The sequence below is a fragment of the Gavialis gangeticus genome, unplaced genomic scaffold (genome assembly GCF_001723915.1).
Source record: "Gavialis gangeticus isolate Ggan-Ray unplaced genomic scaffold, GavGan_comp1, whole genome shotgun sequence".
Classification (NCBI taxonomy): domain Eukaryota; kingdom Metazoa; phylum Chordata; order Crocodylia; family Gavialidae; genus Gavialis; species Gavialis gangeticus.
Window position 1 is genome coordinate 108,026,295 of NW_017729022.1, and position 23,928 is coordinate 108,050,222.

A 23,928-nucleotide genomic window follows, 5' to 3' on the forward strand; every position below is an offset into this window, starting at 1 on the left:
AAAAAATCATGGACTCAATATAGACATTGGATTTATGACACATTACAACCTGCCTGACATCTGATTCAGCAGCTCCCTGCCTGACCTTGCCATTTACACCTTTTTTTCCCTGCCCTTCCTCCCCTCCCCTCCTTTTCTACCCTTTGTCATCTTAATTTCCAGCTGTTTATTTTTTCACAGACTGCCTCTTCTCTAACTTGGAGAACTCAACTTCAGCAATTTCCCTTGCTTGCTTTTGGAATTGTTTCCCTCCTTCCCTTCCCTTCTCTACCCACTGTTTTCCTAATTTCTCCCTATTTACATTCTCACTGACCTCCTGTCCCACTTTTAGCTTCTTTCATTCCTTGGAGATCTTAGAACAACAGCAGAGACTCCCTCTGCCTAAAGAAGGGTTCCTGAAAGCTTGCAAAGAACATTTTTCCAAATACTTGGTTGATCTAATTAAAGATATCACATCCACCCACAGAACCTTGCCTACCTATGTCCTTAGACCAATATGGCTACAACCAAAAACCCTGTTTAATATAAGTACATGCTTAAATCCCACCGACATATATCAAATTGAACACAGGCCTGAGTGCTTTTCTGAATCTGGGCCTTAATCCTTGTTCTTTCAATTCTCAATTAATACATGTGTAGCCTTCCTTAATTTTGGGGGAGGATGGTTAAATTACCCACATAATTAGGAACTGAGTGAGGACACAAGTATTTAGGGATTTTAACATTGCCATGGTAGAAAGCTAAATAGCAGAGAGGAGTGGAAAGATGGAAGAAAATCTACACCCATGGGCCCTGTCATTTTAGAAATGTGCCCGTTGGGAAGAATCATGCTTGTGCATACTAAAGCAAAACATTTCCAGGGATCTTGTTAACAAATTCTTAAATATTATCAAAGTAGCTAGCTGTTTGTTGACATGTTCACCATTTTCTAAACCATGTTAACTGATCTGCATCACACAGTTCAAATTAAATTTCAATTCAAATTAAGGGTTAATAGACAATCAAGGAGGGTTTGTCCCTTTCTTCACAAACCAGTAGCCAGTGCACTTGGGCAGGGCTGGGCACTAAGTCAGGATACTGATACTTAGTCACAGTGAGGTGATGTTGGCACATTTGATGTTGTAAAGGTGTTACTTTGTACCTAATAGCCTCTGTTGTGTTGCAAAAACACAACTGAGTTTACCTTGATATTTGCAATGCTTAACTGCATTCCAAAGGACTCTTTTTTCCTAAAAGCAATGCTGTATATACATGTTAATTAATACAGTTTAAGTTGCCTAATTCAGACTGCCCCTCATTCAATGAGGATTAGTTCATTTGGACTGGAGCCAATTTTAATTTGGACTACAGCTGTCCATGCCTTTATAGTGATGGTTGTAGTCCAGATTAAACCTAGAAAAATGTAATGTCTGTAAATGATTTTAAGGACCCAGGGAGCTAAGTAGTCAGCTATTTTTTAATACTCAATTTGATACAAAAAAAATTAGTACTAAATTTGATACAAAAAATTTAGTTTCCATGGTTTCTTCAAGTTCATTCCTTCTCATTTTATCAATAAACATACTTCCATTTAGTCCAGCAGGATTTTGCTAGCTTCATCTGTAGGAATATTTCAGTGTTAGACCCTTCTTAGGCACCTCTGAACAATTAAAACAGAGCAGATATACATTTTCCATTTAATCCTATGACTAAACTACAGCAATTAATGAAGTTTTAAAACAGAGCATAAAAATACTGTGCAAAGCATGTCTCTGTTTTGCAAAATAGGCTAGTGCAGGGGCTTTCAACTTTTTTTGGATCAGTGTTCCCCCAGCGGCTGAACACAGAGTGGGGGGGTGGGGGTGGCATGCAGCTGAATGCAGAGTGGCAGAAGCTGCTGCTTGTGAGCTTTCCCCACGTCTGGCCAAGCGAGCAGCAGCAGCACACTACATGAACCACCTAGGGCCTTCTCAAGTACCCCCGGGGGTACACATACCCCTGATTGAAAACCCCTGGGTTAGGGCAAAGTGTGATTTTTACAGTTTCAGTACAGAACTGGAACTCAGGACACCTTTGTGGCCCCTGGATGGTTGCTGTGATTTCTTAGATGCAGCAATTCTTCTGTTAAACAGAAACAATAATGTCTACCTACATCTGTAGAGCACATTTAGATCTTTGGATGGAAAGCATAATAAAGTCCAAAGCGCTAATGCTAACATTTATTAATCAGATTTACTCACTGTTTGAGATTTATTTTGCAAAATGAAGGTATGTAGCAAAATCATGCCAAGGAGAGAGTGTGCGTGAAATTACCGTGATACCAAACCACCATATCTTGATGCCTATCAATGTTTTCCTTGCCTAGTTTTTTTTATGTTTTTTATTTTTAATTTTATAAGATTTAACATACACCACCAAAACTGAGCTATCCTACATAGCTCAGCTGCCTAGGCAGTTAACTTAGAAGTTTTAAAAAAATTACATTGGCAACATGATATTATTGGTGTTACCATTGCCATTATTAAACTTATAATAGAACCCAAACACTCATACTGAAACTGGGGAATAACTCTGCATTGTATATGCATAAAGCAAGAGATGGACAATGTCCTGGAAATATATCTTTCACTAGATGAAAGGGTGTGAGATATGAAGTTTTTATTTTGCGCATGGGAAAATGAGTTACTGAAAGATTGGGGGAAAAAATCTTGGAAGAACTCACTGGGGACAGTTTTTCAAGAGCTCAGGGCATTTTTACACATGCACCGAGGGGACACGCTTTAATTAGCGAGTAGTTTTAATGAAAAGTGCCCAAGCATCACATGTACCAGCATCCCTATGCTGAAATATGGCAGCAGGGTGCTTTGAATTAAAGCTCATCAAATGAGCTTTAGTTCAAAGTGCCTCACTGCCATTTTTCAGCATGGGGACACTAATACACATGACACCAGATTCTGCTGGAGTGCTTTATTTCCATGCTCCAGTGGACTTGATTAATCGAGCCTGCTCCGACAGACTGGATTTCCAGCACATCGGAGCCAGCTCTCTGCTTGTGTATAGAGCCTTCAGATTCATGAATGGCCAGCACTTCGAGTACTGAGCTGTTTTGAGAATCTTCCCAAAAGCATGACAGTAGAAAGTAGCTGATGATCTATGCTCAGGAATATCTGGTATTTATTTAGGTGCCTAAGTGGGAGCTGAGCTCTTCTGAAAATTCAGCTTCAGCCTTGGGCGCTGGGTCCTTGAAACTGTAGTTGTTTGATCTTGCATCACATCATACAGGAAGTCTGTTTCAGAGACGTAGGAAGTAAAGCCAAATTCCCCTGCTTAGCCCAGTGCTTTAAACACAAAACCTGTACTTATTTATTTTTTTAGCAACCTACACTTTTAGAAGGATGGAATGGGAATTCATCAAAATGAGGAAGAACAGGGGAGAAAGTGAAGGAAACTGATAGCCAGTGGTGAAAGATAGGAGCTCTTCCAGGGGAAATGAGACATGGCTGTACTGTACTGAGCAAAGAGTTAAAACAGTGAATTGTCATGGGCTGTAGCCATCAGAAGATTCCACCAGCCTGTTGAGACTAGAACAGGGTAAACATCAAATATTTTTTGGGTAGCAAAATCAAAAATTTCCATATTTGGTTCAAGGGTGAAGGGCATTGGAGGCCATTTTTGTCAGCCAAAATAGGAATCAATTTTTTTAATCTATTTGTGCAAAATATTTATCAAAATACATGAAATAGCCAAAACGATAAAAGTCAACTAAATTGTTAAAAAAAAATTCTGACATAGTTAGAATTAATACAACAGAAGTATTGTAGCAGAGAGTGAGTAATTTTGTGTCTCAGATTTCTGTCTTGAAAGCGTTTGCTGTGTTTTAGGCAGATTAAAACAGTATTTTTCTTGTTCTTGGGGCAGATACCCAGCTTTCCTATTATGTCTTATTAAATACCTGGTCAAGTTTGAAAATCTACAAAGCTAAAGTAAAGGCAGTGTCTGTAGAGAGAGGCATAATATAGTTTAATTTTCCATCTTATTCTTATGGAGAGATCTGGATAAAAATTCACAATTTATTTTATTAAATAAAGCTGCATTTATGTGGCTGAAAATGAATGAAAACGAATTTATAAACACCCTCTTTTTCATAATCCCCAAAATGAGTCAATGTGCTGATATTATTGACATAGTCCATATATATCTAAAGACCTGCTTCATAAAAGAAACATATGATGCAGTCTTTTTCATGTCTTGTTACACAGCAAATGTTAACAGTAATACTGTAGTGTTTGGTGAATATAATTAAACCACACAGCACTCCTCTAGCAAAGGTGAGCAGTATTTTGCCACTTTATTGGGAGAAACTTTGCAGAATGGAATATATGTTTTCATCAAGTACCATGAGCCATGTAAAAATGGGATTAGTATCCGAGAGTCACTACACCTAGTTTCCCTTCTTATAAAAAAAATGGTATTTTACAACAAAGAGTGCAAACCACATTGTTTATATGTACCGTAGCTGGCATCTCATTCAGAGTACTTTGAAGAGTCAGATAAGGCAAAAATTCTCTTAAGTTCATAAATGTAGATGTCCCAAGTCAAACTGTGGTCAATTTAACACCATACAGACACATATTAAGAGAACCAGAACCCAGATATCTTTTATTCTCAGTCCACAAGAGGCAAACATGGGAGAAAGTTAAAAACTAATGTACCTATTTCTGCAGTAGTATCAAATGGTGGGAGGTGGAGAGGAGGGTACAAACATGCACGTACATACACGTGTGGGCATGCACATACATAGATACCAGCTAGTGGGTCCCACATGCTTAAGTGCTATTATGGATAGGAATAGACCTAACCATGCACTTAAGTGGGCTGTATAAACAAACAGGAAGAAACATGTTCTATAGTAGGCTTGAGCACATGCCACTTTTTCAGCAAACGTAATGTACACTACAGTATTTCAAACTTGCTACAAGCTCAGATGGTTTATACAGTACCCATCTTCTCTATAAATAAACAGTATCTGTCCTATGTATTCTGGAAGACTATCAAAGACCCTGGCAGAACATCACACAACCTCTTAATATAACTTTTCAGCTATTTGTGGAACTCTGCCTCAGTGTCACTGAGAAACAGAGTTGGAGGTGACAGTCTGAGTTTGCATCCTCCTTCCGGAAGCATTTTCAGTTATGTAGTCCATTATGTATCTTACTCTGCATTTATAGCATACGGAATCATTTGCAGATGAAAATAGTCGAGTACAGCAGAGTTGGACATAGATTGAAGACAGAGGTACAGCTCTCTCATTTTCTTAAGCTATCAAAGTTAAATTTATATTTACTGGGTTTTCTTTTCATGGTAGAAGTAATACAAGTAATGATGTTATATTATAGTACAAGTATAGCTTCTTAGATAGAATGCTAAATAAAATATTTACATGAACTGTCAAATACCACTTAAGGAGGTGTTGTGTTGTTAACACAAAGAACAAATATCCCTGGATTCTCAGTGTATGCTACAAAGCACCTCTTGGATTGTTGAAACTGAAAATATTTCTGTTTGTTTTGTTGGTATGTTATTGTTTAATTTTTACATTTCTTTCAGCCTAGATAATTAAAATAGCGTCATTTCTGTTTATAGTTTCCAAGCATGTCACTTCCAAGTATTTATGCACATGAAAATTCTGTTGTGTTCATCATATGGGAATATTTGTCAGAAATATTTGATATCTAATATTTAAAAAAATGCTGTGTCTTGAATGAGAGAGTCAAGTCTCAATTAAACTGGTAAAATTAAGAGTAATGGTATTGAAGTCATTAAGCATAGGGAGTCTCCCTTTCCATGTTCTTGTTTTACCTCGTAGTAACTCCTTTGGCCTCAGTGCTATTACTTCTGGTCTGCACTGGTGTTATTGTAGTTGAAAGTCTCATGCAACAGTATTAAGTGTGCATAAACCCAAGTTGGAGGTGAGAATCAGTCACTATTTTTCCTTTGTTTTTTAACCATGATAATACTTCCCCAAACCCCATAATCTGTAGATTGGTAGTCTGTCTGAGAAAAACAGGGAAGGAGAGGAATACACAAGTTACTTGACTCAGTTTGCAGACCAGTATACAGATGAAAGTGAAAAGATCTCTTGGTGTTGACATCAGAAACTGGGCTAGCAATAGGCTTTGGTGACTTGATTTCTCTGCTGATTCTTAGTTAAAGAAGTATTGTAACTAGCCACTCTCACAACAGTGAGGCCATGCACATGCTAACATTACTCTTATGCCTAAATGTTTTCTGGAACAAGTTCATAAATGTTACTTGTGAAGCAAAAGTTAATTCATTTAATTATAAATGAAGGGTAAGCCTCATCCTTTTAAGGCAAAATTATAGCCACTACAGTCTATTTTTCCAGGGGCCACATACATTCAATCCCATATTGAGTCCCCTATTCCACTGACATCCACTGTGTATTCATTTATTATAAAATATTTTAATATATTCATTCAAAGCCCAGTTTAATTTTCTTGCAAACATGGCAGTTTTACAGGTAAAAGCACCAGATAGCAAATAATAAAAATACTTGTGCTCATATAAGTATAATTTTCTCTAGGAGTCGCTGCAGTTTGGATTCTTGTTTTCCTAAACTTACTGTATATACATAGTAAAGCATGTTTGTTGAGTCAGTTTATTAAAAAGTCTCTGACTTTAAATGTCTTCTACACCTTTGTTTTACATTCTTGGCTTTCTTCATTCAAGCACATGTAGTGGAATACCAACGGACTTTGTGCTCTGAGGGAATTTTTTCTTAAAGGTGATTGGGTAGAGGAAATCAGAAACTGTAAATTGATTTAAGGCTTTACTTTCTCTTAACCTTTAACAGTTATTCCCATGTTTGCTATTTAATTCATTCATATTCAATGCAAAATTGCAGTTGAAACAAATATGCATTCAGTTTCAATAGTGAAATTGATGGGTGTTCTATATAGCAGGTATGTACTTGGCGGGCGGGGTGGGAGACTTGGCTTGTGCTTGTCCAGGAAGTGTAGTACTGAATCGTTGAAAGAGAATTCTGACATGGGTAACTTATACAGTACCGGGACAGATATTGACAGTTGCTGTATTTACTTGAATGCAAGATGGGATTCTACCCCTCCACCCCCCCAGTCAGCATTGGGACGCAGGGGGGAAGCCTTGTCTTAGATTTGAGTACTGGCCGAGGTCAGGCAGTCGCTCAGCTCAAGCTTTGGCCCCAGGCTCAAGGCTGAAGCCAAAGCTGAGCCACCACCTGCCCTGGGCTGGGATGGCTCAGCTGGCAATGGAAGAGGCTTACAGCTGGGGGAGCACAGCGTAGGGGGGGAGGGGGGGTGCAATCTGGGAGGAGTGTGGGGGACATGTGCAGCCTGCCCCCCGAGCTACCTCTTCCCCCACTTAACTTGTGCTATGGCTCCAGTCCCTCCAAACCTCACCCAGCCTGGCCAGAACTTGCTGCCACTTCTCCCTGACCAGACAGTGTTGGGGCTGGGCCAGGGCCATCGCTGATGCTGACAGCCCAGGACCTGCAGTAGAGCTTCAGCGGAAGCTAAGCAGTGGGTTGAGGGGAGCAGGGAGTTGGGAGGGCAGGCATGGGGAGTTAAGCACAGGCACAGGGGGAGGAAGGGTTGAGAGGCAGGATGCAAAGGGGAGAAGAGAGTGTGGGGGACAGGCACAGGCATGGGGGCAATGAGCAGGGAGGCAGGACATGGACAAGGGGGCAAGCAGTAGTGGGGCAAGTGTTAGGGGGACAAGCAGCATGAGTGACTGACACAGACAAGGGGCAGGGGGGCAACAACCAGAGAGGGCAGGGATTAGGGGTCTGGCCCTTTGCCCCCTGATTTCCCCATCACAGCAGTGTGAGGATGAATGCAAGATTACCTTCCACAAATTAGATTCTTTATTTGGAAATGTATAACACATTTATCATTTTCTATATATAGAATCTAATTATTGGGGGTTCTTAAATTTAAAGTTGTCTTGGATTTTGGTAAATATAGTAATTTGGTGGGTGGTTGTCATTCAAATTGTTTTTTTTTTTTATTTCTTAGGTTGCTTAGGACTAAAAAAACCCGACTTGCTGCAACTGAGACCTTTATGTGGGCTACAGTTATATTGATTGTATTTTGTGTGCTTTAATAGTGCCAGTGGAACTTAGACTTGATAAATGCTACCATTATTTTACAATTATATAATGAACATTACTCACATTGCACCTTCATGAAATGAGCACTTACATGGCCTGTAGAAAATGAGAACATATTTAGGCAGGATGACTCCTTTACGAACTATTGTCACCTGAGGAGAAGTTAAACAGGCCAAAAGTTTCAGGTTAATTCTTTTGATGTCTGGCTCAGCACTGAATTTACAGAATGTACAAGTTGCAAGGACACTGCTATCTCAGGTTTTTGCCAAATGGGCTAACAAAAAAAGTCAGATTTTGAACGCAATAATATAATTTTAAAAGGTGTTACAAAATAGCTGTAAAAAATTGAAGGCTTTTTCTGTTTGTTCTCCTCTTTATATTTTATATAGCTTCTGTAGGCAGTGGTAAAATGGACTGCTTCTGATAGGAAAGAGTTCTGTCAAATCCACAGTGGGTATATCTACACATTCACTAATGCACTTTTGCTACTGCGCATTACATTTAGAACCTCTAATGTGACGTATTAGCTAAATGTTCATTAGGCTGCTTTAATGCACAGTAGCAAAACCTCATGCTTTTTTAATGATGTTTAATGCACAGTAGCCTCATTATAGGAGGGAGCAAGAATATTGCAATGATCTATTATGAGACAGTTTGTATGCATCAGAGAGAGAATATGTCTGGTCTTGTTTTTGTTTTGTATACACACAAAGGAACAAATATTTTCTTGGTATTGGAAAAGTGCAGCTTTATTCCATTGTGAGTGTACTGGTCTTTTATGGTAGACTTGATTGTGGAAGCTGAATCTAGAATTTTCTTTTATTTATTTACAGTATTTTTGTAGAATAAAAGAGCTTTAGAAGTGTTTGGTTTGTGGGGTATAGAATCAAAAACAATTACCATATTTACTTGTATCTCATGTGTTTTCCCCCAAAAATCAACCCTCCAAAATTGGGAATGTGTCTGAAGGAGAGAAATAAAAGCATGAAGACACCTTGCTATAATGACTGCCAGAATGGCAACCACTTCTCTGTGGCCCAGCAGGCAGAAGGGACAGATTCTAGTGTTAACACTCGCACAGCCACCAAGGAATTTGCAAGTTATTGCCTGAGTGTAGTGGGCCCAGACAGAAGAGCAGCTCCCTGTTGTAACTCACAGACCTTTGCAGGAAATGCTGTGAATTGCAGCGATCTCCTAGACCCAACAGAAGTTTGCTGTTGGGTCCCAGAGATGGCGATTCCAGCTGCTTGCTGTGAGCCTGCAGCCCAGTCTCCACAGCAGTGCCACTACCTTCCCGCCCCCACTGCTAGATGCCATTTTCAGAATGGGAGGGAGGAAAGGGAGCAGAGGGAACTCATTCTTGGGGTTCCCCAGTTGGTGCTAGAGGGTGAGGTGGGTGGATTAGAGCCCCCCCGCCGCACCTCAGGAGGGGTTCCAATTTCCCTGTCTCACCTTCCAGCTCTGACTGAAAAAACCCCAGACCAAACTCCATCTTCTCCCTTTCTCCACCCATTCTGAAAACAGTGACAGGCTGAGAGCTCCACAGACACAAGTTACAGAATGCACTATGTTTTGGAGCATGTTCATCTGAACCCTCATGCAATGAGAGTTTAGATTTTCAAGGGATCAGACCCTTTTAAAGCAGTTTTCAGCCATGCACTTCTGTTTGGTCAAGGATGTAGACCACTTTCTGGGGTCAGATCAGGTGAAAATTGTCACTTCTGTCTGCACCCAGTGGGCATGTCTACACAAACTGCTTATTGCACAGTAGCCTAAGAACACTGCTAGTAGCGTGCCAGTCAGAAACCACGCTAATAAGCTACTGCACAGTATTATTAGGCTACTGCATAGTAACTCATGGAAAAACTGTACTCCGCTAATACCGTGCACTAACTGTAGTTACTGCACATTTAGTTAGTACTTCATTACACAAGTACTAAACTAAATGCACAGTAACTACTGCTCATTAATGAACGTGTAGACACATTCACTGGGAGCCTTTTGCCTGAAGCAGCAGTTGAGCTGGCTCAGGGCAAGTGAACTGCTGCATACAGTCTGTAGTTTCCTGATGAGGCTTGTGGTATGGAAACAACACTTTACGATTTACAGGCACTTATATAAAGAACTGTTTACAGCAAAGAAGTAACAGTCTTGCTACTGCCCTTGCAAGGGTCTGAGGCCTAGCAATCCCCCAGTTCTTGATGCACACCCCTTATATACTTATAGGCAATCACTTGATTGTATCAATGATGTTTTTGATTCACTTGTATCAATTATGTTAGTTTATAGTTATTTCCAATTCTGTTTCCAATTCTGTTTTTCACAGCAAATCACGTGAAACTAACATCATTGTACTAGACAGCCTTGATTGTACTGTACTTTTCTGTACATTCTTCAGCTATTGTATATACAACAGAGAAATTGTTTATCATAATGGCATTATGAAATCATAGATTTCATAGACATTAGAGCAGGAAGGTCCAGCCCCCTGCCCAAAGGGCAGGAAGTCAGCTGGGGTCAGATGACCCAAGCAAGATAAGCATCCAGGTGTTTCTTGAAGGTATCCAAAGTAAGTGTTTGCATCACTTCTGGCAAGAGTCTATTCCAGACTCTAGAGATTTGGACAGTAAAGAAGTTTTTCCTTATGTCCAGCCTTCCAGCAACTTGTGACCACTAGACCTTGTCTTCCCATGGGGTGCCCTAGTGGACAGATGTTCTCCCAGTTCCTGATGCGCACCCCTTATATACTCATAGGCTGCCACCAAGTCACCCCTGAGCTTTCACTTCTCACGCCTCTCAGCCTCTCCTCATAAGACCTGCTCTCTTGACCTCTAATCATGAGCTTGGCTCTCCTCTAGACTCTCTCAAGTTCCCCCACATCTTTTCTAAAGTGTGGAGCCCAGAATTGGATACAATATTCCAGCTGCGGTCTCATTGATGATGGTGTATATACAATAGACATATGCCTGATTTATGAAAAACGATGAGCCAAATAATTAGTTAATCGTGTCAAGGACATACTGAAGAAGAAAATCTGGTACTTTGGTGCAGTAGTCTCAAGCCAGATCAGTACATGCATCAGAATAGCACATCTGGAAGGGAATCTTCCAAATAGTACTAAAATGCTATGAGAAGTGCTGTGGATAATGTCAACTGAAGCACTTATCCCTTCAGAAAGAGTTTTGTAAAAAGTTCACAATGAAAGATGAAAACCTTATAATTTAAGGTTTTTGCATTTTGTCTCAAATTCACACAATTGAACTGATTTTGGCAGCTTTTCCTTTGAAAATAGCAGGAAGAGTAAAATTTGGAACTCATACTTCAGGCCATAAACAAACCTCTAATTAATGGGGATTAAGATGAAATAGCAACCATGGGCAGGTTAAACTAGGGTTACCATATATCTGAGTTTTCCCGGACATGTCCTCTTTTTTGATCCTCCAATCTCCATCTGAGCATTTTTTTTAAATCTGATCAAAGGTCCAGAATTTTGCTCAGCTCAGCTCTGTGTGGGGGACAGATGCCTGCTGACTCTGGGGGAAGCTGTCCCGGCACTCAGGCTGCAGCAGGGAACCATGTGGCCACCCGGTGGCAGAGGAAATGTCTGCAGGGTCCTGGCACGTACCAAGTTCAGTTTAGTTTCTCTGCCATAGGGTCCTAGCATGTTCCTTTTCCTCTCCCTCTTGCAGCAGCACCCTGGGGTGTGGGACTGCAACTTGGGGAGGGGACTGGATTGCAGGCAGCAGCCCACTGTAGCAAAAAAGTTTCAGGAGCAGGACAGCCAGAAGACAGAGGGAGCAGGGGGCTGTGTCTTGGAAGTAAGGGCAGGGGGACTGTGAGTCTGGAATGTGGGGCAGAGGGCTGTGGGTCAGGAGTGAGGAGCAGTAGCAGGACCAGGGTGGGGATGGGCTTTGGTTTGGGAGTAACAAGCAATGGAACGGGCAGGGCCAGGGCATCGACATGTCACTCCTCACAATCATATCTCCCCCTTCCCCATCCCCACTGTGCACTTGTGTGGCAGGTGCCCTCTTCTTTGGAACTGGAAATATGGTAACCCTAGCTTAGCCAACCCTGCCTTTACACTGTATCATCCACTACTATGGCTTCTGTGAGAGGCCAAATAATGTACATTCCTATATACACAAAGAATCAAATTATTTTTCTCTCTGTCTCTCTCTTCATTTTAGTTTTACTGAAGTCAGGGTGACTATTCCAGGCTCGACACCTGATACCCTTGAGCCTGTGTTTGTTATGACATCACAGCTGACAAGAGAGGACCTAGCTGGGACATGGATCTGGACAGTATATTATGTAAGTCAGATAAGTTTACTGATGAGTCAGGAAAATGATATTTCACTTAAAAATAGACCTCATCTATCTTTACTGAACTTAAACCACTCTTTTAAAAAAATGCTGATTTAAAAAAAGAATAGCCAACTTGACATTGAGGTCAGTGCTCATTCTTTCAATAGAGAATAAAAACAGTATGTTCTTAGAGGGTACAGTTAGCTATAATAAGCTGGTATTGGCTCAATGTCTGTAAAGCTTTACAGTCCATTAGTGTTGCATTCCCTTTTCAATTTGATGTGTAAACCATTCTTGTCAGGTGACTCACTTTAAGATCTGTGAAACTCTACGTTCTTTTAGAGTTAACTATTTGCATGTTTTAGTTGCAACATCATTCTTTTTAAATGCTACCTTCCCCAGTGCTTCAAGGAGATGTTTCTTGTAGAAATAAATTAAATAATGTCTACTGCTTGAGGAGTCTCTTGCTGCCCTCACCACCACACATTGATTAATACAGTATATTATGCAAATAATACAAGTACCAAGGCACACTTAATTCTGCATTTTCACAATTAAAATATGGTTTGCAGTTTTTTATTCTACTTCATGAACTCTTAAAAGCTTGGCTTTTTTTTAATACTGTTAATACTTAAATTTGTTAGTATTGTGCTTCTCATGCAAACTTACGTAGCTTGGTCATCGCTCCCATGCTACCCAGTTGTCTGATGGTTAAATTATCAATGTGCCTTTTGTGAATTTATTAAAATATAGTAATGTATTTAAAATAACATACTTAAAATACATTTAAAATGCACGTATACCAGTGGTGAACTTGGCTGCTCTCTGCACTTGTCTTATGGGGTTATTCAATGCATATAAATAAGTTGGAGCTGTATTAGTGTGTGCATGGATTCTTACCCTGTATTTATTTTTTTTATTATTTTTTTATTTCCAGCATTCTGGAATTGCTACTGAGACAAAATAAGCCTTAATGTAGTGACTGGAGGTAGTACTCCTGGATTATGTGACCCTGAGTGAGTCACTTAGTCAAATCTCTTCCTTGTTCCATAGAACTGATGCAATAATATCTGACTCACAGGGAAGTGGTAAAACAGTTAGTGTTTACAAAAAGGTTGCTATCTTCACATGAAAGGGAAGGCAGGTAGAATGAGGTTGGGCTGATCTAATGTGGTATTGCCAGGTGTGAAAATGAAGGCTGGCCTCTGTGGTTTATAGATTTTGACTTAGCTTCAGGGCGCAGAAAATAATCAGAGGCCAAAGAAACCTCTTTAGCTATTCCTTGAGCATCTGCTCTGCTGAGGTGAGTTCTCCACTTCCTATCACTTTCTATGGTGGTTCTACAGGACTTCGTCCTTGGCCCACTCTTTACTTTCATCTGCAGCTTTTTTCTCTAGGTGATGTTATATACTTGCATTACTTCAGTGACCATCTTATACCAATAGCTAACAAGTTCACCTCTCTGCTCCTCACCTGTCATTCTCCTTAAAACTTCATTCCTCTTAAATATACTCTAGATGTCAGCATTGGCAATGCCACCATCCTCCCTGATGAAAAGCACCGCAGCTCATGGCTTGCCTTTGATTTTTCTCTCTTTCTTGCCCTCACAGACTGGTAATATAGAAATCTTGTTTTTCCTTCCTCCATAACATCTCTCAGATCCTATTCCCTTCCCCCACATTCCCTGCTAAAACCCATTAAGCTCTTACCTCTTAATCTTGACCACCACAGCACCTTCTCTGTCCCAGCTGGGCCCTATGTAGTATACATAATAAATAATTAACAAAGAATTCATATTATCCACTACATCAGGGGTGTCAAACTCATCCTATGTCCTAGGGCAGATCCAGACTGCAGGGCTTCTCACTGGCTGGATCTGAATGCAACAGTGGGGGTTAGCATAGCCATTACTTGCCTCCAACCTCCCCCCATTGCCAATGCATGTGTCTAACAGGGCTCTGTGTCTGGAATTTAGGCAGCAAGTCCTATATGCTCTTGCCTAGCCCATCTACCAGCCCCATGGGCCACACAACAGGGATCCATTGGCTGAATTTGGCCCATGGGCCATATGTTTGGTACCCCTAACTCTTATCTTGTCACTGCCACTTTCATAGGTAAAAACCTGCAGGGGACAGGTCATGCGTGGTGTTATGCAAAGGCAAATGGAAAGGGCACACAGTTTGAGTCCTTATGCTCACAGAGCTGAAGAGCTCTTTGAGTTAGTACTGATAGTGTTGTTAACTTCCCCAAAGGTGCCCTCCAGTCCCCCAAAGCTAACCAGCTGAACTGGCCACACTGGAAAGGAAAGTATTCTTTGTCCTGTGAAAAGGTACACATCCCATTCCCTCTTGCCCAAAAGCCATAGGGGAGGGTATCTTGCCTTCTTTCACACAATGCATCCCAGAGCTCCTGTTGGTGCAAGGCCCCTTGGCAAGTGCTATATTATGGAATGTGCTAAGAAAAACACAGTTTGCCCATGGTCAAACCAAATGCAGCTCAGTACTTTGAAAATGAAATAGCTAATTCATCAAATTGTATGACAGTGTAGCTTGGTTGGCAGTATGCTTAAACTCTGGAACCTAAAATTGTGGGTTCCACTCCATGGCTTGGATTTACATCCCCTCTTCTGCTTTAAGAGAAGCGCCGTCCTTTCGATGAATTGTTATGCTGGATTTCCTGCTGGCATCTCCTCCTTTAGCATCTGCAGAGAAGCTAAAGTTCCTGTGACATTCCTCACAAATGTAGGAGATAATCCAAATGCCCCAATGAGCTACTCTTTTAGTGCTTGTTTGACAGTAAAAAAAGAAAAAAGGCTCTGTAAGAGCCTTGTTACTTGGTAATTTTAAGCAGCATCCTGGAGCTCTTAACCCCTAGATTGGCTACGTGTTAATAATTCTTAAGTGGCATAAAGCACTCATTATTCATCTTAAAATTATGCCACTCCATGGTAGGACTATCTCTAATCTGCATAACCAGCCCAGATGGTCAGCACTGAGACCCACACTCAATGCCTGGAGCTGCCTGGCTGCTGGGCGGGGAGGGAGGCGCGTTTAGGGGCTGCAGGAGCCTGCCAGCTACAGCCATTGCTAGGTGATTGAGGTGGGGGGAGACAGCTGCCAGACCCTGCACAACCTGACAGAGTACCAGATCATCAGGAACCAACTTTAGGCTGCTGTGCTGCAGTCTCCGAACTCTACCTTGCTCCAGCTGCCCAGACCTGCTAGGGTGTGTGTCCAGGTTCTGGGGGCCCAATCCTTTTTATTTCCTTCAGAGCTCAGCCCCCTGTACTGCTGCCAGCCGGGTCCAATCCTTTTTAGAGCTCAGGCAGTGCCTGGCTGTATGGCAGCCTAGACAGGGGCAGCACAGGGGGAGCAGCCTCCAGAGAAAAAAGGGGTTGGCTCCTTAAAGCTCAAGCAGAGAGCCACTCATGCCCCTATCCCCTGATCCCACCTCTGCTCACCAGGACTCTAGTGCAGGGACAGACAAAGTCCAGCCCATGCGCCAGATCCAGTTGTCAATATAGCCATTTGCCAGCCACCCCTGCACATTCATGGGGCCAGTCTCCATGGAGACCCCAGCTGCAGTTGCACTGTGAAAGCTTAAGGCTGGGGTTATGATCGAGACCAGCCCCAGCCGCACTGGCAGGGCACGTAGCAGAGCAGGGCAGGGGGCTGCTCCAGAGCCGCTGGGTTCTTGCGGTCGGGACAGCTTGCTCAGGAACCAGGGCAGAGATGAGATCTGTAGCCTGCACGCTCTGGGCAGGGGCACGCAGGCAGGGGATCACGGCTTTGACCCGGCTCCTTGCAGCAATGACAGCCTGGTCTGGAGCAGGGGGAGAGCCACAATCCTCTGCCTGTGCTCCCCTACCCAGAGTGTGCAAGCTACAGATCATGGCTCTGGTCTGCTCTGGAGCATGATGCCCCATTGCAAGATCCTAGCGGCTCTGGAGCAACCCCCTACCCTGCTTTGCTGTGTAACCTGCTAGTGTGGCTGGGGCCAGTCTCCATGGCAACCCCAGCCTTGAGCTTTCACAGTGCAGCTATGGCTGGGGTCTCCATGGAGACCGGCCCCAACCATGCAGGCATGCTCTAATGGCAGATCACAGCTGTGCAGGTCAGGGACAGTCAGAGCAGTTTTTTAGCCTTAGGTGTGACTTTTCACTAAGCTGAGCAACACTAAGCTGATTAACATTTGTTTGGCTTACAGCGTAAAGTGTAACAAAGCCCTATGGTATTAGTATCTCATCATGACAAGTTTCTTTTAATTCCTGTGTGTAAACATTAAGTGACCAATAAACTCAGAGGTTCAGCAGTGCTTTAATAAGTAACAGAACAAGTGCTGAAACAGTGCCCTTCCTCCACACAGGGTTTCTAGGGTAAATTCAATTTAACAGATAGACTCTATAACTGTTCCCTGACCTTCTCAGATAGATGCACATTCAGAGAGAATACAGATAAATAAAAATAAGTCTTAGCTCCTGCCCACTGTAGGTGTGCACTGAGTACTTTGGCAGTCTTTATCTTTCCTCATTGCCCTCCTTTCTTGTACCCCAGCTTGAGGACTGGTTTCCTCATTTGTCCTGGCCCAGAGTCTTCCTACTGTAGTGCAAGAAGCACATTCACTATACTGGCTGACATCTGTAACAGCCCCCCTTCTAATTTTCTCAATTGATATTTCCTCTCCTTTCAAGGCTCTGAAAACATTTACTTCTTTGCCAGCATCAATTATTCTCTCCCCCTCTCTCTTTTTCTCTCTCTAGATAATGTTTATCCCTGTGCAGTGTGCAAGCCCTATGTAAGTTCCATGCTGTTACTAGAGATAGTAGAGAATCTAACACCATTTATTTAGGCAAAAACTGGCCTACAAGAATAATATCTCTAAGCATAGCAATATCCATGGGAATTCCAGCAGAAAAGGTGGTACAAAAGAACTCCCATGAAATTCACTATTATATTCATTTTTAAAAATGAGTTAGTATTTTCTGGCTACAGATTGAACGAGGAAGGAAACAAAACATTTGAGTTCCCTATTTAAGGCTACTTTCTCCGTGTTTTTTTCTTTCCTCTGTTTAATTCCTGATACCCTAGAGATACAGTTTCCTCCTTCAGCAGAGACTGTGACATTAAAAATAGTAGACTCCAAAATAAACACTGCAAGAAAGAAAGAAAAAAACCCACTTCAATTGTTTCACATACATGCTAAGTAACCAAAACCATTTCCATGCTAAAGCTGGAACTCATAATCTTTTTTGGAGCTGGAAATTGGGTGTTTGCCTCTTAAAGACGTAAATGTATTTTGTATGCATGCTGAATGTCACTCTTTTCAAGCAGTTCTGTTAGTCCGTAGGACTCCATTCATCAATAGTTTGGCTCTGCTCCTACCACACTTGCAAAATCTCTGTAGCCCAACTTGGTCCATAGGGAGAATGCTGGGCTGTCTTATATAATGCTTAGTGATGGAGTTGTCCTTTCTTGTACTCACTGAAGGTGTGCTTTCTTTCTGTTGGTAGACATAATTGCAGCTTCAGGCCAGCTGCAAGACCAAGAGTTGATTAGGTAGAAGCACTTTCTGCAGCTTAAAACTTCATACATTTACAGAAAAGAATAAAAGGAGGATGCAGCCTTGCTTGGGCTTCCATGTTGGATTGTATCCATGGTAGTGATCCAATCCAAATAGAACTCCAGTCTGTCCCCCCAGTGCTGCCTTCACTTTTGTCTCCAGTTGGCTCAGAGTTCACATAACACCATTTCCAAGAAAAGAACTGATGACTAAATGGATCTAAAAGGAGGTAAAAGGTGGTAGTGGGAGGTAATGTTTTTATATTAATGGAAGAGTCTAGTCCACACTTTGCAACTTGTTTCAGCTGATTTCAGTTAGTGGCTCTACTGTACCTTTCAGTCAGGAGCTCTCTGAAGTTTATGTACATATATATATGCCGAAGAGGCTGGAAATACTCGGGAAAGAACATTCAAAGATCTTAAATCCACAAATCAAACTCCCACTGATGAGCAAGCCTTGTAAAGGGAGTATTTTGGGAGCCTGGCTGCGGAGCTGTTGTCTTGATACAGCTGTATGGAAAAGTTAGTCTGGCCTGGTTCATGAATATTGCTTAGTGGGCAAAAAATTCTGACCTTGCATGAGAAGGTTGGTTTACAACTGAAACAGATTAAAAAATGGCAGACTGTAGGGTCTTCAAACCACTCGCTTTCAAACCCATAAAGCACAAAGTATTTATCATGTACACAAATGAAGTATTTTGAAAATGAAGCATTTTTCATGTACACAAAAACTCAGTCCCCATGCCCTGGGAAGCCTGAGTTCATGCTTTGGAAGTGAATTCGCTGCTGTTTCCCAGGTGTATATGCCAGCTGAATTTGTGCAGTAGAGAAGATATTAAGGTACCAGCATACTTAACTACAAATATAACCTACAGACTGTTTCATTTGGCTTGAAATATGTATGTTGTTAAAAGAGATTTGAAGTCTCAAAATTTAACTTTATTGAAAAGGGAATATAACACTTTTTGATTCATACAGACAGCTCCGTTTGTTTAGCTTAAGGGGAGAGAGGAACAGCTTGAAAACAAGAGGAGAAAAGCAGCAAAAGAGTATTAGTGTACTTTTCCATTAAAGATACAGCAGGGTTTTTTCCTTTTAATCCATCATGTTAGACTAGTCCACTGGGAATTAGTTTTGAAATTAAATATACCAAAGCATTTATGATTTACAAAGAGGAAAAAAAAATCCTTAAAATATCTTGTGTTTGATCTATTTGTCTTTGTGAAAATATTGACAAAAGGCAAAAGAATGGCCTTCATTTAGCTTTATTATTGTTGGCTTGCTTTAGTGCTTTCTTATTAAGGAGACAAACTCCTATTTAGATGGCAGATTAACTCTTTCACTGCTTAGTAGAAATAAAAAATGAAATGGCTGATTACACATCCCCCTGCAGAGAGGATTCTTTAAAACTTTAACCTAGATAATCTTCATGAAATTCCTAGTCCAAAAAAATGTGATGTGTCAGAAGAAATTTTTTGGAACATAAAAATGGCTATGGTAAAATGTATGCAATGTTATTTCAAAATATCTTTAACAAACATCCATGTAAAATCATAAACCTGCCGCTTGCAAAAGTAGTTCAGAAAATAAATACGTTATGGGAGAATAAAGAACATTAAAGACCTAAAGAACTGTGTGTGCATGTGTGCTTGCTCTTCACAGCAGTGTTAGCTCGAGGTATACCCAAAGTTTTGTTGCCAGCTAAGCTCCTGACTATACACACAAATCTTGAGCACCATTTAATGCCTTCAGATCCAGGTAACTGGCTTGCTGGGAGAGTAGAAACTGAAGCACCGGTGCTGCTGATGCCAACTTACTAATGCAGCACAAATGCTGCTGCACACTGCAATTAATACATTAGCGCCATGCAATAGCTGCTAATCCAATCATGCTGAGCTGCTAAATTACCTTATTTTCCTGCATACAACATGTAGCTTCCCCCCAAATTAGCAAGTATATGTTAAGCAGCAAAGCTAATTTTTTGCCCAGGATACAGGTAGCTAAGGGAATCAAATGACTTTATGGCTCATTGTTCTTCACTCTGCAAGTGTTAATGATTGTCTCTCCTTTTTAATGATCTTGATGTGCCATGGATGAAGCTATGGAGCGATTTGTCTCTCTGCTAGCTGCTTCTGGTCATTCTCCTTCTGTTTCATGGGCTTTGAAATTCTTTAGCTGTTTTCAGAATTATAGATCCACCCACAGGCCGGAACCAGACATGCTGGCATGTGCGGCTTGCAGCACCACAAACCTCACACCCAGCATGTTAAAACATGCCCTGCACTAGGGCAGAATTTGCTACCAGGAAATCCCAGTAGCAAAAAAAAACAACACCAAAAAAAATCAGTGAGGCACATGCTCCAGCAGCATGCGCCAGCAGGCGCAGAGGCTCGGCCCTTGTGGGAGACGCTCTAGCCAGCAGCCAAAGCATCTCCCCTCCTCTAGTTGTCCCTCAGCTCCTCCAGCATGCCAGGAGGAGTGGTGAAATGGTCATTTCCCTAAAGTGGGGCATTTTGCCCTGCGCCAAAGCCCATGTGCAGAGAGCATTCACAGCAGCAAAAAGTAGTGGCACAAATTTGTTCCATTGCTTTTTTCCCCACTGCAAGAGCATGCCCCTGCATGTGGGGATGTGCCCATAGAGACCAGTTTTCAGCTTTAGTTAAGCAGAAAAGGGAGGGTAAGTCAGCTGAAAATTAGGCTCAAGTCCTGCTCCTTGCGGTCATAACTCTGGAAAAAATCTTTTTTTCCCCTCCCTTAATTCTGCCTTTCAAAACAAGGTGTATATTATAGTCTGGGGTAGGTTGGATGTGAGAAAATATGGTAAATCAGTGTAGCTCAAGTGTTGTTTTGTAGAACCACCACTCATTCATATGAGCACTACCACTGCTGCAGTCACTGCCATGCATGCAGTGTAGCACAGACATAACCCAACCAGGTTTCAAACAGCTAGCTCAGATATTGGGAGCAGTGGTCAACTTCCCAGGGTAGGTTTTGCAGCCTGTGCTGAGTTCTGTGTCACCATGGCTAGGCTGCTCCTGGTTCCGAAGCAAACTGATAGAAAGCCAACTTGGATATGTCTACACTGCACTAGAGGTATGCAGAGTGTGTGTATACTGATAGAGATAATCTTATGGTCACCTTTAAGCCCATATCCACTGATCATCTATACCCCAAGCCTGGAAGCTCTGCTGAACTTCTTCCCCTGCTCACCTCCTAGCCCAGCCTGTCCTGTAATATGTTCAGAGCTTATCCAAGTACGTCAGGCACAAACACAAATTGTTCATCAATTGTTGACAGTTGTGACCTGATTTCTAGCCCTTCTGCACCTCACTTTCACTTTCTACTGCCCATAAGAAAGTACAAACCTGGATAGAAATGGATTTGTAGGAAGGTTCTGCAAGGCAACCTTGGATGCGGTTCAGTGGTGTGTTAAAAAAATAAGCACAATGTGAATAGCTTTGGTGTGGGGTGGAGGCTGTGGTATTGACAGGGAAGACTGGTTCATGTGATTCCAGCTCGTAAAGAACAACAAGTTAGACCCTAAATATCAGACACAGTGCAGTCTGTAGCTACTCAACTTGAAATCAGTAGGGTCAGATCTTTGCTTAGCACATATTTCCCTTTCACACTCACTTCAGATTTTAATTAATCAACAGGACAAATTGTCTCTCTCGGTAGGTATATAAATCCCATGATGTCAATGGCTGACCATCTCCCTAAAATTTATGAATTTATTATCCCAACACATGTGACATACTACCTTCATGTTACAGTCTACAAAATGAAGACTAATGAGTTAAATGGCTGAAGGATAACAATTATCTATGTAGTTTCCCAGAGATAATTGGAAATAAAGCTTGAAGTAGCACCCCTTGGGCTGACCTGTATCATCATCTTCGCATGAAGAGCTGATGAGGGGCCAGAGCCTACGCCACATGCAAGATCATTTAAGTCCTGTTGGCCCACAGATATATGAAACAAATGTCAAGACATGAGGGATGTAGTTTAATTAGGTCATAGGTTTATTAACTTAATTCATCTGGCTATTATCCATCAATACTTCATGTGGTACAGGTCATCACTCTTTCCTCTCATATGTCCAGCTGTGCCTGAAGCCAGTCCCCTGCCTACCACTTACAGACCTGTTCAAAACCCAAGGCTTGGACTTCACTGCCCTCCCCTTGTAATAAGGGTTATGGGGCTAGGAGTGAGTAGCTTGTCTCTGCTGTACCAGACATTAGGATCCCTAACCCTATCCCCTGGCTATTTTAGAGGATGCCTTTCTCTAGGTGCACTTCCAACTAGCATATTATTAGAGAACTGCACACCCTAAGGAAGAAATGCCCACACTGAACACCTTCTAACTGCTATGTGGTAAAATCTTACCTTGCTCCTAATGTGCCCCATCAGGTCCAAAAGCTACTGGGGAAAAGGTGAATGGGCCTGGCTCAACTGGCAGTGAGGGGGAAAATTCCTACTCAGTCCCCACAAAAAGATGACTGTTGCAATACCTACAGAAGACTACAAAACAGGTTGGAGGGTGGATACATGCTCTGTTCAGTGGACAGGATATATGTTACTCTCACCCTTGTCCAAAGGGGCTATCGGAGTTTGTCTGGCCAGTCCCCAGGCTCCGGTGATCTCTCTTTTTTAGCTGCTGCCTCCCAACTAAAGGAGTTGATTAGACAAGACATGATCATCAGACAAAGCTCACCCACCTTTGAGGCTGCAGGGCCTGAGTAGAAGATAGTGAGGCATATATCTTGACAGAATCTTCTGAGCTGTCTTAAATTTCAGCTGCAGAGAGAAACACCAGCCCACATCTTTACCTTATGCTGCTTGTCATCTTTCTCCCTTTACACACTACATTTTGGGCTTAATTATACTCACTGCTCTTGCATATAGTAATTCTCTAGCTGATTAGGGGTGGGTAGCAAAAAGAAAGGGAGAGGTGTGAAGTATGTATATTATACATGAATATACATAGTTGCCACTATATAGGGTGTAGTTGTATGTTATTTCAAAATATAACCAGATGTATCTCTGGAGGAGGTTTATTATGGGGGAGAGATGGTAAAGGGCCTCCTTAGTGGCTCTCAACTTTTCTTTTATTCTATTGTTGTGTGCCTTTGGAGAGGAGAGATTTGCCTTCTCATTGAAATCTAACAGGAACCTGTGATGTGTACAAAAAAAAACAGGCATTGCTTTATTAAAACAATTCTTTTAGTTGTCAAGGCAACTGTGCTTACATAAATGATGAAGAGAAAAGGAATTTATATAAAAAGATACATTAGGTTGTTATGGTAACTTTCATACTTTGAAAATAACAAGAAAACACTTCAAGAAAACACTTTGGGGTGTGTTGTTGTTGTAGCTGCCTTTTTTATTCCAGCTGGTATTTACAACCTTAGTTTTATCCCAATTGATCATAAAAAATCATAGCAGCAGTTCTATATTCACAATACTGTAGTAGCATTTTGTAGCTCCCAGAGTATACATGGCCATTGAACTCTTCTGTTAGGAACAGAATGGGGAACTCCCTACTTGAGAGCACGGAGGCAGAAAGAGATCTTGGAGTCATTATTGACTCCAAGATGAACATGGGCCGACAATGCAAGGTCATGGTTGGCAGGGCTAACCGGACCTTGTCGTGCATCCACAGGTGCATCTCGAGTAGAGCCAAGGAGGTGATCCTCCCCCTCTACGCGACGCTGGTCAGGCCACAGCTGGAGTATTGTGTCCAGTTCTGTGCGCCCCATTTCAAGAGGGATGTGGACAACATGGAGAGGGTCCAGAGGAGGGCCACCCGCATGATCCGGGGACAACAGGGCAGACCCTACAGTGAGAGACTGCGGGACCTGAACCTATTCAGCCTCCACAAGAGAAGGCTGAGGGGGGACCTGGTGACCGTCTATA

At 41.9% G+C, this 23,928-nt stretch overlaps 1 long non-coding RNA gene across 6 annotated transcripts in view; it reads left to right on the plus strand.

Annotated features, from left to right (window-relative positions):
• Positions 1–23,928, plus strand: part of LOC109296523 — a 149,376-nt gene that overhangs the window by 71,949 nt on the left and 53,499 nt on the right. Inside the window, exon 4 of one of the 6 annotated variants that reach the window (XR_002096977.1) lies at positions 12,348–12,460. The exons of 4 other annotated variants lie outside the window; for them this stretch is intronic. This is a non-coding gene — a long non-coding RNA (uncharacterized LOC109296523). The remainder of the gene's footprint in view (positions 1–12,347; positions 12,461–23,928) is intronic. One more of the 6 variants, XR_002096978.1, reaches the window with a different exon arrangement.